The following is a 23,909-nucleotide window of genomic DNA, read 5'->3' on the forward strand; positions in this document are numbered from 1 at the left end:
TCTACTTCCTCTCTAGTGATATTATCAGCCAATGTATCTCGAAAACCCTGAGCCATTTCTTCCACGTCGATTGCTCTGTTCCATTAAGCAACAGGTGCTGTTTGTAAAAGCTTTTTTAAAAAAATAGCAGAAGCAAGCAACAGTTTTGATTAACAACATTTCCTAATTCCTGTTGGAGACACACCCACGAACTTTCCACATGGCGTGACAAGGTGGAAAATTCTAACCTTGTAAAAACCTCTTGTTGTCAAAAATTCAAGGGAAGGAGAAAAAGCCAGAGGAGACGTCATTGCCAAGTCACTTCCCATGTGAATTTTTTATTTGACACACGGGCAGTGATCGCTGTCTTCTGTGAAGCCCTCATCCTATATGTTGTGGAGAGGCATTTATAGGAGGAGACTGTCAGTCATCAAAAGCTGAAAGAGGAGCCAGGAGAGAAGAGTCAGACACAGAAAACAATAAGGGCAGAAGCAGGATGAAATGAATGATGGCTCAGAGATTTACGTACCTGTCTAAGGGGACAAAGAGGCAAGAGTGCGACTCCCTATTGAGAGAAACCTTCCAGTGGAGCCCCAAGTAGTAGCCACATGGTTAGGATTCCCTAGTTCAGACACACACACACACACACACACGCACACGCACACGCACACGCACACATACACAACTGTGAGATGAGAAAGCAAGACAAGGGAACAGAAATGAGACATGGAAAGTTACAATAAGTGAAAGTACTGGAACTGTGTGCACGGGGCCATGGGATTCAGAAGTGGAGAATATGGGGGGTTATTTTGCTTCCTCCTTCTGAGGTGTCATTCTCTGTCCACTGGTCTGGTTTAAAAAAAAAAAAAATAAGGCCTATGGAGAGGAAAACCAACATGTTGCAACCCACAAGGACATCTTGATAGTGCCTGATGTCCTAATTAATGGATTGTGAAATGGCCACTGTCTCTGCTTCTGCTGATCCCTCTCCTACCAGCCCACTCAAAGCCCACTCAAACCCCACTCCGTTGATACCAGCAGCACGAACTTCGCCTTCAGTAAGTCTGACGTCACCTGCGCCCCTACAGCTCTGTCTGCTGTTGACTCAGCCATCAGTAGCACTGTCACCAGCCACCCCTCCCCCACTGTTAGAATCCCACCACTGCCATCAAGCACGTGGACGCTAACAAGAGGACATGGACCAGCGAGGGGCTGCGCATCGTCCTTCCCAAGAGTAACATCCTTTGTCCTCTGCTGGATTTTGTGGAGGAGGTCCACACTGGCAGATGGATCCAGATGGCATCTGGTATTCTTCAGGGCCTCAACAAGTCTCTGTTAAATTGAGTTTTAATTGCTTATGAGATCTTGATTAAAATAAACTCGGCTACTTTTTGTTATATGGATCTTCATAAGTCGATGGGTTTTTTTTTTTCCAATAAATGAGATTAGAAATATCAAGAAGCAGCTGGGATATTGTCAGATTTTAGCTTAGATGCTTAATAGTTTTGACCATAAACCCCATTTAGTAACAATACAACTAAATCAATCTTGTAATTTTCCTAATTACAGTTGACCTCTTTGATCGTTGATTTCACTTTCTTCAGTTAGTAGAGGTCAACAAAAGTTCATAAATATAAATTACTAAATTTAAATAACACATTTAAATTTTTATTACATTTGTTTATTGTTTATTTATTCTATGTGTTAATATGAATGTGTGTGAGCACCCATATACATGTGGGACAACCTTTGGAAGTCCGTTTGCTTCTTCCATCCTGTGGGTTTCAGGGATCAAATTGAGGCCATCGGGCTGGAAGGCAAGTGTCTTAATCTGCTGAACCTTCTCACCAGACCAAGGTGAAGTTCTTAATAGGGAGAAAGTATACCCTTGTATAGACACACACACACACACACACACACACACACACTCACACACACTCACATATGGTTCAGTGCTATATTTTGTTCAGGATTTCTCTGAGGGTGTGGAACATGACTAAAGGAAAATCATAAAAATAATGCATACATTTCATAAAGTGTAGACAATATCGAACTCTGACCCTTTCACAGTCCCCAGAAAAACAATAACCATAATCATCCACAGTATTCCTGTTCTTCCACTTTTGTCTAAAAAACAAAACAAAACAATAAAACCAAAAAACCAAAAAAAAATCAAAAAAAACCCACTGCAACTTTAAGGCCTTAAGGTAAAGATGAGGGCATTGCTTTAGAGTTTGAGAGGGCTGAGGATGTGCTCAGTGGTAAGGCGCTTGTCTAGCACCTGTAAGGCCCTGAGAGTGACTCCTAGCACCACAAAACCCATAGATACTGTTCCGGAGGTCAGGTGTCTGATCCAGATTTAGAGGTAAATTCAGGTGTCAGCAGGGCTATACTCGGTGTAGAGGCTCCAGGGACCATGCCTTCCCTGGCCTTTCCCAGCCTGGGGAAGTTGCTAACATTCTTGGGATTGTACTCTCTATGTACCTTTCTCGTCTGTGGCTTCTGATGCTCTGGTCATCCCTCCATAGCCTCTCTCTGTGGCTTCTGACTCTTTGGTCATCCTCCATAGTCTCTCTCTGTGACCCCCTTCTGCCTTCCTCTTCAACTGTATGGACCCTCGTGATCATACTTGGATAATGCAGCGTATCCCGGTTTCTGATTATCATTGTAGCCCTCATTCCTCTTTGCCATGTAGTAGAATGTGGCGCATTCTAAAGACTCTACAGCATCTTAGCAGGGGTGCCATTATTCTTTCCCACCCTTATTCTCTTTACAACGTTTCCGTATGTGCAAATATATATTACACACACACACACACACACACACACACACACACGTACACACATGTGTTTTACATGGCGTTCTACTCATTTAAAATGAGATATTGTGCGTATGCGGAATAGAGTCAGGCTCCACTTCTAGCCCAGCTATTTATTAACAAGGATACTTCGACTGTAGCAAGTGCGGACATGCTGGCCTCCCTGAAGATGACCCTTTCCCCATTCAGATGGCGGTGGTGCTGGAATGAGAGCATTGCTGTGTGACTCATGAGCACAGTCTTCCGCTCTTTCCTGGAAGAATTAGGGTGTTCTCATGAGAACGGGAGCTGCTGACTGATTTGTTCACATGGGTAACAAATCAAGTTTCAGCCTGACGCGGTCTCTGGAAAAGGAAGACAGTGGATTTTACATATATGTATTCTAATGGTTTGTATTTACATATATGTATTCTAATGGTTTGTATGTGACTGCACAAGTCTTTCCTCCCTTCCTGGCTTCTAAGATCACACAGATGTCAAGAATGGTGCACTTTTTCCCCTCTAGTCACTTCTGAGTCACCGTCTAAGCTGTTTACAGAATCGGCCACACAGTCTGTTCCCCAGGTAGGGAGTCGATGACAACTCCCTCTCAGGAGGTTACAGACCGGCAAAACCAGTGCAATCAAATAAAATTAAGAAAATGCTATGAATTTTATTTTGTGTGACCTAATTATAACTGCAAAGGGAGGCGTCATTCTTATTTGTACAGTGTTTGCTCACTCTAAATCTCTCTTTCAAATGCACACACAAAAAGAAAGAAGGAAGGAAGAAGAAAAACCACCAAGCTTACTTTGTAGCTCAGGCTGGCTTTAAAACTCAAGGTCATCCTCCTGCTGCAGCCTTGCAGGAGCAGGGATTATAAAAATAAGCCACTACCCCCTTCTTTCTATTATCTCTTATAAAACAAAGTAGGAAGAGACAATTTGGCAAATCTTACCTAATCTGGTGATAGGCAGACAGGGCTCCCGTTCCAATCTTTCTTCCACGACTCTGATTTTTCTCCTCTTTTTAGGTCCCAGTTTCTAGATTTTCACCTGGGGAGCAATGATCAGCAATCAGGCAAGTGGGTGGTGAGGAGTGAGATGTGTACCATCCACAATTACAGATGCTTTCAGGAGCAAAACCCATTTTGTTTCCTTGACTACTGAGGTCTAGATAAAGTGAAGCCAATACTCTAAATCCAAGGCTTATGGCTAATTCCCAGGACTCTCCAGCCAGTTTGTATTCTCAAAGTCACCTCTGGCCAAACCCTCTAATCTTTATTTCTTCATGGCAGTGTATTGATTGGTTCAGATGTCATATTTAGGCCCCTTTCCTGTTTGCTGTCACGTGTATACACGCACACACACACACACACACACACACACACACCACTCCAAGCAGGCAGTTTGCACAGGATGCAAGAGCAGACTTGGCTGAAGGTTTTGGAGAAAGGCATGAAAATGGCGATTTTTTTTCCTTAAGGAAGTTTTCTAACTAGGTCCTCATCTCTAACCCTGCAGCAAAGTGAACCCAGAATGGATCAAAGACCTCAATATAATACCCGAAGCCTTGAAACTGCTGGAGGAAAACACTTCAAAACACGGCAGAGGCAGAGACGTTCTAAAATGACTGCAAAAGCTCAGGGGTTTAATTGCAAGAACTTATAGAACTGTGTGAGAAAACAAAGCCTCTGCAGTGAAGAAATAATCATCAGTGAGAGGACAGCCCACAGAACGGGAGAAAAATCCTTTCCAACTGCAAAAATGACAGGCTGTTAGAATCAAGGACATATAAATAACTAAAAAAAACAAAAACAAAAACAAAACAAAAAAAACAAACATTGAGACCATTCAATTAATAAATTGGAATGAAGCAAACACATGTGTCTCAAAAGACAAAGTATAGATGATCAATAAATACTAGGAAAACTATTCAATACCCTTAGCCACCAGGAAAATGCAAATTAAAGCTGCTCTGAGATTCCAACTCACCCTAGTTAGACTGTCTACCATCAGGAAAACAAAGACCAACAAAAGCTGGCAAGAAAGAGAGGCCATTATATATCACTGGTCGAGTGTGGTCACCAAAGAAATGTGAACTTTTCTTAAACAGCTAAAAGTTGAACAACTGTCATAAACGCACACTCCTGGGTGTGTATTCAAGGAATCTAAAGTCAGCACAACACAAAGATAACTGCACATCCACGTTTACTGCTGCCCTGTTTGTTTAGCCAAGACATGGAACAGCCTAGATGCCCATCGACAGATCAGTGCCCGAAGAAAACATGAGGTATGTGTGTTTGTGTGTTTTACTCAGCCATAAAGAAGAATGAAATCATGCATGCAAGAAAATGGATGAAACGGAAAATCACCATGTTAAGTGAAATAAGCCAGACACAGAAAGCCAAGTTTTACACATTTTTTTTTTCTCATAGCCAGCATCTGGATTAATAACACGTATGATGTGGCAGTTGAAGAGGGACCATGTGAAGGGAGGAAGTGGAAGTTAGATTTTTAACAGGCATGAAAGGCCCTGAGGGTGGGCTCCTTCCTCATGATCAGCAGCCTGTGGAACTAGGATCTGAAGCTGCGGGGCTCTGACTGTTGGTCAGAAGGATGTGATCTGATGCACATTTCTGGGTGGAGACATAACATTCTGAACTTCCTGAAAGTTGATTAATAGATAACTTCTGTGGAATAATCCTCCTGTATAATGTGTAAATTACATTGTAATTGGTTTAATAATGAGGATGACTGGTCAATGGCTGGACAGGATAAGGTTAGGCAGGAGAGCCAGACTAAGGACTCTGGGAAGAAGAAGGGCATAGTTGGAGGAGTCACCAGCCAGATACTCAGAGGAAACAGGAGGTGAAAGATGAAAGAGAGGTAAGGCCAAATGGTAGAATATAGGTTAATATAAATGGATTAATTGAAGTTGTAAGAGTTAGCTAGAATAAGCCTGAGCTATTGACCGAGCATTTGTAACTAATATTGAGTCTTTGGGTCAGTTATTTGGGAAATGGCGGGAAAGAAAAGTTCACATACAGACATCTACCCAAATCTTTTAAAATTGCTATCTATAAAGATTTGCGGACTGTGATATACCATTGTCTCATCCCAGAAGATTCAATCCAAGTGGACCTGTCAATCTCTTGGAAAGGAAAATGCCTCTCAGGAAAAGCTGTCACTTCTAGAAAATCCTTAAATGTAGATCCATACAATGTTGCCCTGGGCCACTGTCCATGCTCACTCCTTGAGAGAGCGCCACTTTTCATGGTGAAACATTCCATGTATCTTCTACACTGTTTTATGTGCCTCTGCTGAATTCTTTTGAAGGCATTCACAAGGACTGGAGTGTGTGGGGGGGGAGTCCAGAGCCCAGCCAGCTGACAGTAATGGGATGGGACAAACACGGCATAATTTATGTCATGTGTACGATCTAGATTTAACTCCAAATATGACATGTATGCAAAGTGGGATGACTTATATGGGTGGAGAACCAGGAAGAGGAGAGAGGGATTATTAGGCATGGGAGAAGGGATAGCAGTTTGCCGTTGTGGTCATTATTGTGGTATCCCCCAGTAAGACCACATAGGTCTGTAAAGGGAGCTGAGAACCACTCGGGAGACTGTCTCAGCGTCTGCTTTATTGCACATTAGCAACCACTTATATAGTGGAAGCCTATCCACTGTGATCGGTTAGCACATTCCCTTGGGTTGGACAGTGAGTGCTCACACTGCTGTCTTTATGTGGAAAAAACATGTGGAAGGAGAGCAGAGATTGCAGACTGGTCAGTAGACCAGCTTCTCAGGCTTCTTCAGAATCCAGGGTTCCGACTTCTGGGAGTATTCAGGAGCATGGTGTCCCCTGTTTGTTATTTAACAGGTCATGCTTGCATTTTCTCTTGTGTATGTGTGTTGTATGCAGTATACAAAAGAGCAAAGTACAGTGATATTACATGTATGAAAATGCCGTAATGGAACCTGGGTTTTTGTTGTTGTTGTTGTTGTTGTTTTAAGACAGGATTTTCCTTAGTCCAGACTGGACTCTAACGGGCTCTGCAGCAGAGAGGGCCTTGAACTTCTCAGTCCTGAGTGTCTGGTTTATAGGCATGTGTCAGTAGGCTCAGTGAAGGCTGTTTTTATATAATAACTTAAAAAAAAGAATTTAAAAAGAAAAAATTTCGGTCACCCACTCTCCCTTATCTGTCACCCCACTTTCAGCTCATCAACTTGGTTCCTGCTCCCCTTCTTCCTCTCCAAGGCCAAATTTCTCTCCCTGATCAGGTAAACCGTCAGGCCACCCCTCCCATTACCTTGGGGCCTTCACATCAACTTCAGGCACTCCCTGCTCCACATGGCTTGTCACCTTTCTGTTCCCGAGAAGAATTCTGGAACCAGCTGCTGAGAAAAGACAAGTCTCCACTCTGTATAGTTTATTTTTAAACCCTAGTGCCTTCAGCCCAGAGAATACTACTATTCCTTTTACTCAAAAAGTATTTTTTTGTGTGCTTATTCTATGCCAACATTATTGCCGGAGCTGTGAGCTCAGCAGGGAGTTTACACAAACCTGACCCTGGAGAAGTTCTCCTCTCCTGGAGGAGAAAGACGTGCTTTCGACATATAGTGATACAGGTAATGATTTGTAGTAAAGGCCACAAAGGAAAATCTCAGAATGCTATCCTCAAGGCTGTGAGGGAGGCAGAACCTTCGAGGGGACATTGAATGTGCTCAGGATTCTAAAAGGCTGGTTTATTCCTAGGTCATTTTTTTTTCTGTCATTGTGTCCTCTGAAGAGTCACCTGAAAGAGAAAGTGTGGTGTTTGAGGAGGTTCTGTGTGCCTGGCACTGTGCTTGGGTTACATGGGTCTCACGAGCAGCCTGGTGTGTGTGTGTGTGTGTGTGTGTGTGAGAGAGAGAGAGAGAGAGAGAGAGGATGAAAAAGAAGTGTTATCGTTTCAGACATCAGAGAATGGTATGAAATGAAGTAGCTGAAAATGGAGACAAGGTAAGTGGTCAGGACAGGCCTTGCCAAAGAGAGAGATCTAAGCAGAAGCCTTGATAGTGAGGAGGTTAGCCAACGGAAAGGACTATTGTGACATTAACAGCACTGTGGGTTTATCCGGCCACAGGAAAAGGCAGGCGGCACTCAGGTGAGTCAACGAGAGACGAAGAGGGTGGAGGTTCTTGGGGCGGGACCAGAACCCTTGTTGGGAAGGGTCTTGAAGGCCATCCTGAGGAACTAGGGCCTTTTTTTTCCAAGAGTAAATGAAGTTATCACTGAAGGAATAGCTTATAAAATTTATGTTTTAAAAGATCCTACATGTAGGGAGGAGAATAAATTATTTAGTAAAGCCATTTATAATAAATAATCATAGTATCTGTTAATGCAGAATTGGTTAAGTAAGTTAAGTATAGCTATTGAATGGAATACTATGATACCATTGAAATGAGGGCATGCAAGTATGTTAACGTGGAAAAATGTCTGCATTATAGTAATTGGGAGGGGAAGGATAAAGTTATAGTATAATGTATTCATACTTTAAAAATGTCTGAAAGTATATAAAGGAAAATGTCTTTATTGTTTTTCTCTGAATAACAAACTAGAGATTTTTTTTCACTTCATTTTTTGCTTACCTACATAGTCTAATTTTTCTACTGGAGTATTTAAAGTTCCCCTGACATAAGATTAGAATATGAGTTAAACACTAAAATATTTCACTACTGTTCTGTGGCATTTTTATAATAAAGAGTTGTGGATGCTTTATTCTGCCTACTTCACACAAGTCTTCACAGCACATTTCGGATATTATTCCATACAATTTATAATGGAAGAACAAAGCGGCCATCACACAGGAAGCAGTCTTTAAAATTAAAGTCCACCGTTCCCCTTGCCTGCACGCATCACTACCTTTGTTTTTAACATTTTTCTAGGGACCACCGCGCAGTTCCCTTCCAATGAGGGCTGATTTTCACAGTGCTTCTGACTGGGTGCGTGTGTATCTGTGATTTGTGTTCATGCAGCTATGTGCAAGTATACATGTGTGGGGTGTGTTGCGTGCATGTGTGTACCTGAATGTGGAATACAGGTGTTGATGTCTGCTGTCTCCCTCAACCACATTCCACATACCCCAGGAACACATGCTTAGGGAACGGTGCCATCCAAAGTGGGCTGGGCCATACTCTATCAGTTAACAACTGGTAGAGTCCCTCTCAGACACACCCACCGGCCAGTCTGACCTGGGTAATCCCTCCAGTGAGACTCCCTTCTGATGACTCTCGGCTGCATCAACTCGACAGCTGAAGCTGACTAGGACACTTTGTCACACGCCAATGCTGGGGTCACAGGCATGTGCTGCTGCATCTGCTTTTACATAGGTACCAGGATCCGAACTCAGGTCATCCTGCTCGTGCGCTCCTGGAAAGTTCAAATGACATACACCTGAGTAATTAGAAATGTATCTGAGCTCAGATACCATTGTATGAATCACCATCCACACATACTCTGGGAACACTGTATAGCTCTTGGCATTCACGTCATTCTTTTGTTCAGTTTCCAGCATGAGGAAAGCGTTCAGTCCCTCAGACATTGCTATTCTTCAACAGTAGCACCTCTGACCAAATGTCAAAGGACCAATGTGCATGATTTTCTGACTGTAGCTGTGTGGGTTTATGTTTCCAGTAACTGCATGTTTTTTTTTTTCTGAGATTCCTTTGTTAGATTCAAAGACATCCCTTGAATTTTAAATTTCATGTTATGTTTTACAACCGTGGATTTCCGTGAATGTGAGCAGTCTTTTTCACAAAAACTGAAGATTATTTCTTCTTGCTTGTTGAAAATCGTGATCTCTTTCGCACAATTTCTGTCACTGTTTTATAAAACAGCTGAGATTTCCTATGTCCTCTGGCGGTCTGTCCAGAATACTTTTAAATAAACTGTCAAGGGCTTAGAGCCGTGGCTCAGTGGTGAAGGGAACTCGCAAGTCTTGCAGAGGACCCAAGTCCTGGCACCCACGTGCCAGCTTACAACTGTCAGTAACTTCAGTTCCAGGGGACTGGCCATCCTCTTCCAGCCTCTAGCAAGCAGCCATGCACATGGTTGCATAGACGTATAGACAGGCGGAACACTCTTACATGTAAAAACTGTGAAAAAGCTACACATCCTACTAATTAGGCTAAAGGAAAATTATGAATTAAAAAGCTATTTTTAAACATTAAGCAGCTTTAATTCTTTCAGCTGCAGGAGCCACAACCCTCTGTTCAGCAGGCGGCTGGTGGAGGAGCTTTTGGTTCTTACCTTCATGCTATACTGTGTTCCAGTACAGCTATGGTCGTGTTATTACAGAAATACAGGCTGTCAGATTATTTGAAAAATCTCTTGCTTTCTTGTTCTTCCGTGTATCAGTAAAGTAAGTATATAATTCAGCTCATATGAACCTAAAGACGAATTCTGATTTTAGTGGAGGATGCACCTATCACGGCACTAAACTTTCCCTAGCCTATGTTTTATTTGAAATAGAACACGCATTAGGCCCCAGTTTCTGAAGATCCTTTCCCCAGAGCATCCTCAAAAACACAGCTACTCATATTTATAGAATGGTTTGTTTGTAGGTCAGTGTTATTGTCACCGTGACCTAAGGCCCGGCAGGAGCAACTGAAAGAGGGAAGATTTATTTTCTTCATGGCTTCAAGTTACCTCCATCATGGTGGGGAGGGTGTGGCAGAATATCTTGAATCAGGGCAGAAAGAAAAGACGAGGGCATGTCCCAGTACCTCATCTCTGTAGGCCTCACCTTCCACAGTCCTCCCATGTCCCATCTGTTCAGACGTTGACTTCATCAGTGGATTCAATCAGCCCCTAGGTCAGAGTCCCCGAGATCTAATTGTCTCCTGAATGCCTCACAGACATCCCTGGAGCCCTTTAATCATTTTCTGGTTTCTTTCTTTCTTTTTTTTTGAGACAGGGTTTCTCTGTGTAGCCTTGACCATCCTGGACTAGGTTTGTCTCAAACTCAGGGGTTCACCTCGCTCTGCCTCCTGGGTGCTGGGGTTAAAGGTTTGTGCTACCACTGCCCAGAATTTCTGGGGGATTGGTGCAATCAAGCTGACAATTAACCAGAGCATACGGACTTTCACATAGTCCGTTGGTAACAGATGTCCAAATATGGTGTTTTAGTTTGGGTTGCTATTGTGACAAAACACCATAACCCAAAAGCAAGTTGGGGAAGAAAGGGTGTATTTGGTTTCCACTTCCATATAACTGTTCATCATTGAAGGAAATCAGGACAGGAACTCAAATGGGGCAGGGACCTGGAGGCAGGAGCTGATGCAGAAGGCATGGAGGGGTGCTCTTTACTGACTTGCTCTCCAAAGTTTGCACAGCCTGCTTCTCTTATATAGGACCACCAGTTCAGGGGTGGCACCAAGCACAATGTGCTGGGTCCTTCCCCATAAGTCACTAATTAATAAAGTACCCTACAGCCTTGTCGTATGGAGGCATTTTCTCATCTGAGGCTCCCTCCTTTCAGATAACTCTAGCTGGTGTCAAGTTAACATGAAACTACCCAGCACAGACTGCCTGTAGCTGGTATAGCTAGGTTAAAGAATAAAACAAAATCCACGCCAGGCGTGGTAGAACACTCTCGTTGTTTGAGGGCTCTGAAGGTTGAAGCAAAAGGATTTAATTTAAAGCTTGCCTGCGTTGATAGAAAGACCCTGTCTATAAAAAAAAATAGCTGTGAGTTACGTTTTGAAAGCCTAACTTCCTAGCTGCCACGGACACATAGCTAGTTTTCAAGGTCACTGTGACATAGATGGTCAACTCTTGGCATCAAAATAATAATCAAGCAGGTTTTTAGTCTAACTATCTTACTCAGGTCTTCTATTGCTGTGGTAAAACACCATGACCAAAGACTAACAGGTGATGAAAAGGACCAATTTCATCTCAACACTCTCAAATCGCTCCCATCGCTGAGCTAAGTCAGGGCAAAACTCAAGGCAGATACCTGGAGGCAGAAACTGAAGCAGAGGAACACTGTTTGCTGACTTGTTTCTCCGGGCTTATTCAAACTGCCTTCTTACACACTCTAATATCATCTGCCCTGGGGTGGCACCATCCACAATGGCCTAGGCCCGCCTGCATCAATCATTAATGAAGGAAATACCTCACAGGCTTGCCTATAAGCCAATTTTATGTAGTTATGGTCCCTCTTAGATAGTTTTAGCTTATGCCAACTTTACTTTTTCCTATGTTCTTGGTGTTAGTTAAATCTAGGATCTCATACCTGTTTGGCAATCCCCATACCACTGAGTTATATCCCCAACCTTCTCTTGTATCTGTATTATTTTACAACAGGCCCCCAGACCTTAGCCCAAGTGACGCCATGTTGGAAGCACCATTCTGTCCTTAAAACCCAGCACATAGGCTCCCATACCAACCAAGACAGGAGCAAAGATATAATCCTTCAAAGACCTACGCGTAGTTCCAGGGTGCAGTAAAGTCCTTAAGTATGCCGACCTTGCTTTTTGGCTTCCGTAGTTTCACTTTTTGCTAATTGTTCCTGCTGAAGGAAGTATACCAAATAGGGTGTGGATTTTGTGCATGAAAGAGTAAGAATGGTGAGGTTCAGGCTGCAGGATTTGGGCAAGTTTCCCATACAACTGCTGACCCACACAGTTCAGACTTCTCTTTGGTTCTAAGAGTGCTCGTGTGTGTTCTCTGGTGTACTTACCTCACAGTTTTTGAGACAGGGTCTCATTATGTAGCTCTGGCTGCCCTAGAACTCACTGTGTAGACCAGGATGATCTTGAACTCATAGAGATCCTTGTTTTTTTTGTTTTGTTTGTTAGACCAGGCTGGCCTCGACCTCGCAGAGATCCGCCTGCCTCTGCCTCCCAAGTGCTGGGTTTAAAGGTGTGTGCCACCACCTCCTGACTTTTTTTTAACATTTCATTTCAGACATGAACTCAGGAAATTATCCAGTTTGGCACCGAACTGACTCCGTAACCCAGGCTGACCTTGAACCTGGATTCCCCTGCCTCAACCTGTTGTGTAGTTTAAGACTAAAGGCTTACACCATCAGGTCCAACTTGAATTTTAAATACCTAATGACAATATGAGGTGGTGTGACAATTATTCAACAGAGGCATAATTATGGAAACGGAGAGGTGAGAACAATGGGTTTTGACAAAACAGATCAAAGAGAGCCTTTTAAAGGATAACATCTGATCTAAGTCCATCAAAAGGAGTCATTAAAAAACAGGCTAACACCACTGTCCTTCAAAGAGATAGGCCTAGCAGGCTGTGCTTTCATCTCACGGATGCTGACAATAGTCAAAATATCTCAGAAATCACCTCTACATATGGTTTTGACACACAGGATGATCAACCCCATTTCTCTGTAGTCACATTAAAGAAAATCAGAATGTCAATCACTGCTATCAGTTCAAGCAGACAGCATTCCTCCCTTCAGAGGGAGCCTCCCCTCCACATCTTTGTGGTTTGGAAAGAGAGAGAAAAGTTGAGTATTTCCTGGAATTGGAAGACCTTCAAGGGAGCTTTTGTGTCTGAAACTGAGTGTGCGTATGTGTGGAAATCAGACATGTTGGCTAGTATGTGGAAGATAAGCCTGTCTTAAGAGGCAGAATTTTGCCATATATAAGAATTTTGTTTGTGTTTTGAGACAGCCTAGGCTGGGCTAGAACTCACTATGTCGTCAAAGGTGACACTTAACTTCTGATCTTTCTCCTTATCAACTGAGCCCTAGGATTACAGGCATGTGTCACCACACGAGTGATATGAAAGTTGAAATTTTGGGATCTGTGTGTACGTGTGTGTGTGTGTGTGTGTGTGTGTGTACAGTTAGAACATTCTAGTCTTCTTAGAAGTACTTGTTGAAACTGGGAAACTAGGGATAAGCCCCTAAGAACTTACCTTTGATGTGAGATCTTGTGATCTTACCATCTCATGAGAGATGAAAAAGCATTTGACTACTAATCTATACAGACTCAAACCATATATATATATATATATATATATATACACACACACACACACACACACACACACACACACACACACACATATATATATAATTTGGAAATAAATTTCAATTTTATGCAATGCTCAGTAAGAGGAGAATTGACAAAAATGAGAAGTGGGAAATATGGAAGAGATTACAGGTAAGCATGGGGTTGAAAAGGAGGAAGAGCAAACAGAACAGGCCATGGAGAAAGGAGAGAGAGGAGGTGTACAAAATGGAAAGAACACAGGCTCTCACTAAAGATGCTATGCTATTACAATTTTATTTTACTTTTATTGTTTGATCATTTAATACATGAATATGATGTAATTTTGATAAAATACACCCCAATCTATACTCCCCAATTCCTACCTGATAACCACCACTATATCTCACTCGTCATCGGCTTCAAACTCACCGAGTCCTCTTAGTGCCGCTTGTATGTGCATGGGTGGAGGAGTATCTGTTGGAGCACTGATAACCTCACAGGGGCCCCATCTTTGAATAAAACTGATGCTTCCCCAGCAGCCATAAATTGCCACCAAATATGGACACTGTGACTTACTATACTTACCTAAAGCTTTAAACTGGATTCCTCATATGAGCGGGAACATGGGCCAGTTGTCTTGGTCCGCCTGCGTTGCCTCCCTCCAAATGATTACTTCCAGCTCCATCCATTTACCCGAAAATTTAATAATTTCATTTTTATTATATCTAAATAATATTACAATGTTAAATATACCACACTTTTATCATCCCTTCTTTAGTTGATGGGGACCTGGGCTGTTCCCATTTCTTGGCTATTGCGAATAAAGCAGCAATGAACATGAATGCATAAGTATCCCCATAGTAGGATGTAGATTTCTTTGTGAATATTCTTAGGAGTAGTATAGCTGGATCTAGTAGACCTATTTCTAGATTTTTTAAGGATCATCTACACAGATTTCCACATGGGGTGTCCAGTTTACACTCCTACCAGCAGTGAATAAGTATTTTTCTTTTGTTGTTCTTAATCTTATCTGTTCTGAATTGGGTAAGCTGAAATCCCAAAGAAGTTTTAATTTGCACTTTCTGGATAGCCAAGAATGTTGAACTTTTAAAAGTGTTTCTTAGTCATTTAGATGTCTTGTTTTGAGAACTCCCTGGTTCCATGTCCCCATTTTTAATCGGAATGTTTGTTCTCTTGGTGTTTTCCTGTTTGAGTTCTTCCTATTCTCTAGATGCTAACCCTTTGTCAGTTGCACAGCTGGTGAAGATTTCTTCCCACTATGTAGTCTGCCTCTTTGCTTGAACGATGTGTCCTCTTCTGTACACAACTTTTTAGGTTCATGAGGTCCCATTTATCAATTGCTGCTCTTAATGTCTATACTACTTTGGAAAGTCTTTTCATGTGCCTCTCAGTTGAAAAATATCCCCATTTCTTCCCAGATCCCAGACTATCAGGGCTGATACTGACTTTTGTATAGGGTGAAAAATAAAGATCTGGTTTCAATCTTCTGCATGTAGCTCTGCGGTTTGACTAGCCTCATGGAAGATGCCATCTTCTCTTCAGTGTATATTTTTGGCTCCTTTGTGAAAAAAATCCAGTGGTTGTAGGAGTGTGAACTTATATATGGGCCCTCAATTCTATTCCATGGGCCAACATGTCTTTTTTTTTTATGTCAGTAGCATGCTGTTTCTAATACCTTAGCTCTGTAGCATGGCTTGAAATAAGGACGGTGACACCTCTCGCAGTGTTTTTATCGTTCAGGGTTTTTGTTTTGTTTTGTTTTTTTTTTTTGCCATCTCAGGTCTTTTGTGTTTCCGTATAGATTTTAGGATGTTTTAAAAATTCTATTAAGAATTTCATTGACGTTTTGATAGATCTTTCATTGAATTTGATGGATCTGTAGATTGCATTTGATAGGATGACTATTTTTTTTTTACAATAATCCTACCAACGCATGAACATGGGAAGTCTTTCCACTGTCTTGAGTCTTCCTTGATTTCTTTCTTCAATGTCTTAAAGTTTCCACTGTACAAATCTTTCACTTGCTTGGTGAAATTTAGTCCAATTTATTCTATTTTATTTTGAGACTACTGGGGATGGAATTGTTTCTCTTATTTCTTTCTCAGCATATTTTGTTGTTGGCGTGTTTGAAGGTTCTTTATATTTGTGCGTTAATTTTGTATCTTCCTACTTTGAGGAATGTGCTTATTGGTTGCAGGAGTTTTCTGGTAGTGTCTTTAGGGTCTTTTATGTATAAAATCATACCACAGACAAACACAAATACTTTGACTTTTTTCTGTACTATTTTAATGCTCTTTATCTCTGTCACTGTTTTATTACCCTAGCTAAGACTTCAAGTACATAATTGGAGAGAGTAGACATCCTTGCCTTGTTCTTGATTTTAGTGTAAATGCTTCAAGTTTTTCTCTGAGGTGACGGTGGATATGGGTTTCCTGTACACTGCCTTTATTATGCTGAGCTATTTCCCTGTATTCCTAGTTTTCTATGACTTTTATCATGAAGGGATGCTGGATTTTACCAAAGGTTCTTTCTGCATCTAGTAAGATGTTCATGTTGTCTGTGTATTTGAGTCTATACAATATATTAAAAATCTATGGGGCTCAATGAAAAAAGTTGCAAGAGGAAACTTTACAGTTAAAGTGTTTACATTAAAAAAACTAAGAGATCTCAAATTAATAGATTAATGTTGGCCCCAAGACCTCGTGAAAAGAGAAGCAAGCAACAGCCCAAAACAATAGATGGGAGGAGGTAATAAAAACTGGAGTTGAAATTAATGAAATAGAAACAAGCAAACAAAACAATACAGAGTACCAATGAAGCAAAGAATTGTTCCTTTGAAAACACTGACAAAAAATAAAAAGAAGTGGGGAGAGTCTTTGCTGTTAGAAGAAACAAAACAAAACAAACAAACAAACAAAAAAAACATTGACAAACCTCAGCCAAATTAATTCGGGGGGGGGATGAAATACCCAAATTAATCAAACCAGAAATGAAAAGGGAGATATTGGCTGGAAGTTGTGGTGCACACCTTCAATTCTAGCACTTAGGAGGCAGAGGCAGGCAGGTCTCTAAATTCAAGGTCAGCCTGATCTATAGTGAGTTCCAGGATAGCCAGGTCTCTGTAGAGAGACCCTGACTCAGAAAGAAAGGGAGACATTACAATAATATAAATGAAAATCTGAGAATCATAAGAATATACTTCAAGCATTTACTTTCCAGTAAACTGGAACACCTTCCCCCGACAATGATGGATTTCTAGATGCATTTGACCTATCAACCTAAAATGACATGCATAATTTAAATTATAAGCAGATGAGATAGAAAGAGTAATTAAACATTTCCCACCTAAAAAGAGCCCAGAGCAAGACATATCAAACACAGAATTCTACCTGATCTTAAAGATGAACTGACAGCAATATTCGTCAGTTTGGTCCATAAGACAGAAAAGAAACACCTCTAAACCAGTATTGCAATGGCACCAAAGGAGAGAGACCAAGAGAATTATGGACCATCTCCAGGATGAACATACATGCAAAATTTCTCTAAAAAATACTTGAAAACCAAACTTAAAAGCACACCAGAAGATTCTCCACCATGGCCATGTTTCATCCTAGGCATTCAGAGATAGTTTATCTTACCACTATTTTAAAAGTGTGAACTTCTCTGCAAACTTACAAGTTCCTTATACTACTTTGAATGGATTTCTACAAAAACTTAAAAGTTTACAAAGGAAGACGTTTCTTCCCTGGAACTGGGTTTGTCAAACTGAGTGTTTGAACACACATTCTTGAGGAACGTGGGCCTTTGAGTCAAATTCGATGGTCTATTTGGTGATAATCTAACATGTTAACCGAAGGATAATTACAATTCACTGCCAGATTTACTTTAGGACGTACCACGGCCTCGGAGGTTTGTGGTGGTGTTTATTTTCTCCTCAGCTGTCTGGGTAGGTAGTGGAGGACCACTGAGCTCCTCAGTCTCAAGGCTCGTAACAAGCGAGCAGTGGATAACCTGATTAATGATATCTGTGCTAAGCGAAGGCCAAATGATGCGAAGTAGTAAAACTCAGGATGGGCTTATACGTGCTTTTCTGAATTACGAAGCAAATGGGGCATTGGAGCACTGCAAGACTGAACTGGGACCAATTGCTGGCGAATCTGGGTCAGTTTTTCAATGGGAAATAAATTTGTTTGTAGCTGCTTCTGTATGTCCATTCGCCTTCTCTGTGGTGGACCGCGTCTAATTCCAGCTACCTGGCATTTTGATGGAAATGTCAGATGAGAAAATAAAGGCCATTTGAAGAAAAAAAAGTAAAGGAAACAAATGATTTAACACCCGAATAGAGGAAGCAGTGCTGGAGTGGGGTGGTTTTTGAGGGGCACCAAGAATACAAGAATCCCATATTAAATGTGGGTGCCGTAGTCTCTGTGAGGATGGAGATTTGGCTTCATCAATAGGGCCCAATCCATCATCACATTAATGTGGATGGGCATTTCATTCATTTTACCATTTTATTTGACTACAATTTAAAATTTTATTTTGCATTTAAAATTCTGTACGACCACAAGTGTAAGATATTTGTAATTTTCCTTAGATTTTTCCTTTGCACTCTTGGGAAAGGGTCTTACTGTAGCCCTGTCTGGTCTGGAACTTTTCCTGTTATTCCAGGCTGGTTGCTAACTCACAGACATCTGCCTATGACTGTCCCACAAGTGCTGGGATTGAAGGTGTATATTACCATGCCTAGATTTCCTTAAGGTTTTTTTTTATTTATTTAGATACTTGTGTCATAGACACTAATTACGGCAAGTTTGTAAATTTGGAGGATTATTATATTTTCAAGTTTAAGAAACACTGTTCTAAATTATATAGAAGATCAAAGTTACCATGGTGATTAAATAATACTAAACTATAGACCATTAAGACCAAACGAGAAAGTTCTGCGGAAATTGAATTATACTGGAGCTTTCACCACTACTTCCGAAATATTTTATATTAACTTATAATTACAAACTTGAAGACAAGTTTCTATATCTTTAATTGTTTTTCTCTTTCTAGTCATTTTATAAATAAATTTTAGGATAAAAATATTAAGCATTTAGAGATTCTCTCATCCTTCTAGTACTAGTTACAGGAATATTACCCCTGCAAGGTATTTACATAGGTATGTGCGTACAATATATAGGCATAAACTAAGCAAGCTATTTATGTATGCTCACTAATTATTATTATAGTCTGATCATCTTTAATTCTTAGCCTTGAGAAGTTCAATCCTGGCAGGGGAGATAAATGTGAAAACAACCAATTATGAAGCCATAGAAACCGTCGCCATAATAGATACCTGAGCTAAAGCAAAGAGGACGGAGTATGTTTGCCTGTAAGAGGGAAAAGAGGAATGTGCTTATACTAGGATGTAATGCTACATTGTTTTTAATTATCATTTCCATATTCTGGGGTAGAATGACAATATCTATGTAGGGTCTTGAAATCCTACCTCATGAAGTAGGCAGGTCTGCATTTGTGTAGAGCATTTGATACAAAAGTTTGCTACACAGAATAACAAGTGATAATGTACCAAGAAAGCGTTGGGACTGCTGATTGCATAAAACATTCTTTAATTTTATTGTGTGCCCCGGATGTCAATAGAAGCCGTGAATAGATTATCCAAGACATCTGCATCGGCTCACTCACTAGAACAGGTGGGGAAGTGTGTGCTTTTATGTGCGATGTGTCATCCAGGCAGCAGGGAGAAAGAGGAAACCTAAAAAGGCATCATTCCTGTCTGAGGAAGATTATTACCTCGCAAGGAAGTAAGTGTACTCAAATAACGACAATCCAGACTAGTCTGTGCCTCCATCTTAAGAACTAGATAATTAACATAAAGATTTCCGAGAAGAAGACCTTGTCTGGGTATGGGGGTGACTTTTGGAAAAAGATGAATTTGAAGTGGGTCATCAGGGACAGTAGATGCCCACCTTTGAGGGATGTAAGTGTCCTAAACAAAAGACTCCTTTGACGCTGAAGTAACAGTTCACTAGGATTGAAGACACATTACAAAAAAAAAAAAAAAAAACCACAAAAACAAAAAACAAAAGCCACCAGGTGTGGTGGTGCCCACTGAAATTGCAGCACTGCGTCTCACTGGCCAGTCTGCCTAGACCGCCTAGCAAGCTCCGGGCTGAGAGACCCTGTCTTAGAAAACCAAGGTGGATGGCCCCTGAGGACCAATGCCCGTGAAAGGACACTCAGGTTGACATCTTGTCGTAGAATAATCTTTTTGTACACTGTGAGGATGTGTCTTTGACAAGGTGCCTTCTGGTTGGTTTAATAAAAAGCTAAATTGCCAGTAGCTAGGCAGGAGGTATAGGTGGGACTTCTGGAGACAGAGAGGACTCTGGGAAAGAAGAGGGACAGAAAATCCAGCTAGACTCAGAACGAGTCTGACACAGAAGGGGATAGAGGCAAAAGCCATGTGGTGAAATGCAGGTTAATAAGAATATGTGCTCATTTAAGTTATAAGGGCTAGTGGGACAAGCCTAACACGCTTTCATAATTAATAAAAAATTTCCAGTTCATTATTTGGGACCTGGCCGGCAGAACAGAAAAGACTCACTCCAACTTCTAACTGCCACATGTACACACATGCACGTGCACCCTCCCACACTTGTGCACACACATGAATGCACATATACATACACACACATGCACACAAAAGAATCCTTTGGATCCCATGAGTCATGGGTAGAGATAGAAAAGTGTGTCTATATCCAAACCTCTCCAGATGTGCTTGCTCTCATTGCACAAGATAAGCAGGCTAGGACTGGGTGGTAGGTAATTGGGTGGGATATTGGAGAGGCTAAATCATAGTTGAGCAATAGCCAGTGTTTTAGATTGGTTTGGAAAGAATTTTGAGAGGTAATTTTTGAAAATCTAATAAGCAACAGGCTAAGGGTGGCCTGAGGGGGGGGGAAATCTCAAACAATCCCACCAATATTTATTAAGGGCTGATCATTGCCTAGGACTTGGAAAGATACAGAGATGAACAAAGTGAAATCCGTGCTCCTGGGAAGCACATGATGTCATCAACGACCTAGAGATAAGGGCGGAACAATGAGCGCACTCTCTGAGGGCGTTCACTGTGATGAAGACACAGGAGCAGTGCACACAAACCCCTTCCCCGGAGGAGCTGGAGAAAACACCAGAGGAGACGCTGTGGTAACTGGGTCTCGATAAAAGCATGCAGACAACAAAAGAACACCACGTTTCCTCTGCCTCCAAAGTCCCAGAGACAGAAAAGCTGCTTTGTCAAAGAAATAATTGTGGCTTCCATGACCCCAGGGGAAGTGTGGGAATGGAGACTGGAGGGAAAGTTGGAGTCAAGATGGGAAGAGCGTAAGGCACTGTCTTAAGCAATTAGGAACTGAGTTTATGTACCCATGATTTTTTAGCATTTTGTGTTTGTGGCACACTGTTAATTATAAGCCATGTGCCTTGTAACATCTATGATGTTAGCTTAGAGTCACACACACACACACACACACATACACACACACACACACACACACACACCATTACTAGCTAAGACAAAGGCAAGGATTAAAAGTCTGAAAACTCTATACAAGGCAGCCTGCACAATGCAATGGTGTAATTTTAGTCTCACATCCATCGAAGCATTCCGGTTACCACATTGTTCCCTTCCTAGACCCACAACACCATGTTTCTGCTGGAGGGCAGCTGTTTTCTCCTAGCTGTGCACTGGTGAATACTTGGAGGCAATGTTCTCCCCCATTCCTCTAAGTACCCGGGTCACTCACTGGGCACACCTCATGCCCCTTCCAAGCCTCTGCTTTCTTGTTGCAACTGGATTTCTACTTTAGACCCTACAGATTGCTCAGGTCAGCATTCTGTTTGACAGAAAGTGTGGTTAAAAGTTTGAATGCTGGCAACAGGGAGTTTTTTTTAACTATTATTCAGAAGTTGGCAGGGTAAGAGCAAGCAACACAACATAGGGGTTAGCAAAGAAGGTTCTCTGTCTTAAGCGGATGGAGACCATTGCTGTAGGCAGTCACATGTAGGTTAGACATAAGGACTCTATAACCTAAGTATTGCAAGAAACAGATAAACCGAACTGTCTTGTGTAACGTGGATGAAAGGGGGAAGGAACAGGAAGTTGGGAGACTGTTTACAGCCACAGCTAGTAGCAGAAGCAGAGTTTGGTAGGAAGGGAGAGTCAGGCCACTTTGGTGACAAAAATAAGTGGGATAATGGGGTTTGACAGCTGATAAGATGGGGAAGAGGGAGTCATGTAAAAGAATCAAAGATGGGTGTGGCATCTTACGCCTGGCCAAACAGAAGACTACTGTTGCTATTAACAGAAATATGACATTCAGGAATTACATGAGAAATATGGCTTGGGTAATTGGACTTTAAATGGTATGTATACATTAGCAAGAACAAATGATGTCCTTTCGGATAACCTAAGCATTCCAGCAAAAACTTGAGGAACATAGATATTGTTCATTACAGTAATTCATCGATTTACTGCTTTGTTGAAGTTCACGTTTTATCTCTCTCTCTCTCTCTCTCTCTCTCTCTCTCTCTATCTATCTATATATAAATGTAATTTTTATCTCTTTTCATATATCTGTCCATCACCTATCAATTATCTATCATCTAGCTAGCTAGCTAGCTAGCTAGCTAGTAATTTTAGTTTTTCAAGACAAGGTTTCTCTGTACAGCATTGACTGTCCTGGAACTTATTTTGTAGACCAGGTTGGCCTTGAACTCATGGAGATCCGCCTGTCTCTGCTTCCCGATTGCAGGGATTCAAGTCATGTACCACCATGCCTGGCTGAAATAGAATCCTAAAGCAGTCTAAAGCCTGTGGTAAGTCTACTTCTCCTGAGAAACACTGTGAGGCATTGCTCTGTACCCCCTCTTTCTCACCCTTCGGAGGAGGAGATGCAGCTTCCGGAAGTACATACCACGATGTCTTGACTTGAATGCTGTAGGCAAATCTCAAGGAGGGCAGTCAATAGGGGAGTCTAATTTTTGAGCCTTATTGATGCCGTTACAAATGAGGAAGTGGCAAACAACTTTCACTTGTTAGTTATTTCCCCAAGCTGAAAAATGGAAATGAAGCCACCAGAATTACTCAAGTCTATATTTTAGTGGATGGAAGCACAAACTTGAGTGATTGGGTCAGCGGATTAGGGTTTGCAAGCCACCGTAAGGGCCCTCAGATGTCTCTGGGGTAATCCTGTAGATGTGCCGTCAGTGTTCGGCCTATTACCTGTGTCCTCAATACGAGGCACTTGAGATAATTTTACTGATATTCCCATAGTAGGTCAGTTTGTGGCACAGAACATACCAAAACACATTGGAGTAGTCTGGAGTCTTGGCCATTTCCTTGTAGAGACTATCAAAGGGATCCAGCAGTCTGAAAAGAGTTGGGAATTGTGGGGCTCTTCCTAGCAGGAGAGGTCTGTGGAGTGTGGACATGTTGAGACTGCCAGTTCTCTTTCCTTTTTCTTACGTTGTGGTTTTCAACATGCCCTCCTTCATCTATTTCTGAGCCAGAATTCTCTAAATCAGCTTTTCAATTGATGAAGGACGATGATTCAACATGACTGTGGTCTCCGGTTGGTAATGAAGGTGTTAATGGAGAGTTACAATTTCTACATGAAGTTTTTAACCTAGTAGGTACCACACCGATGTGGTGTTAAGTGAAAAAGTCAGGCAAGTCTCATGGAGTGCCATTGGCCGTGGCCAAGAACCTAGCCTTTCTTTTTCCCCTTTTCGTACTCTTGCCAGTAGAAGTACTAAATGCCTGAATGAGGTTTGATAGTTAAACCATTCCCTTCCCTGAGCCCCAAGCTGTAGACTGCCCTCTCTGGTTTGAGGCACAAGCAGGGCAGGCCAGCATCGCTGACAACTTTACGAGGATGTGTAGAATCTTCTTTTCTACGCTGCAGGCAGTGGTTTCCCCTGCCCTCTGCTTATGTCACCTGATTAATGACATTTTCATAGAGTCACTTTTCCACTTTCAAACGTATGATAAAATTAAGGGAAGCAGATCAAGGCCAGCTGTTCAGCTGTTTC

Source organism: Myodes glareolus, chromosome 16 (assembly GCF_982192425.1).
Source record: "Myodes glareolus chromosome 16, mMyoGla1.1, whole genome shotgun sequence".
In the NCBI taxonomy this organism is placed as follows: domain Eukaryota; kingdom Metazoa; phylum Chordata; class Mammalia; order Rodentia; family Cricetidae; genus Myodes; species Myodes glareolus.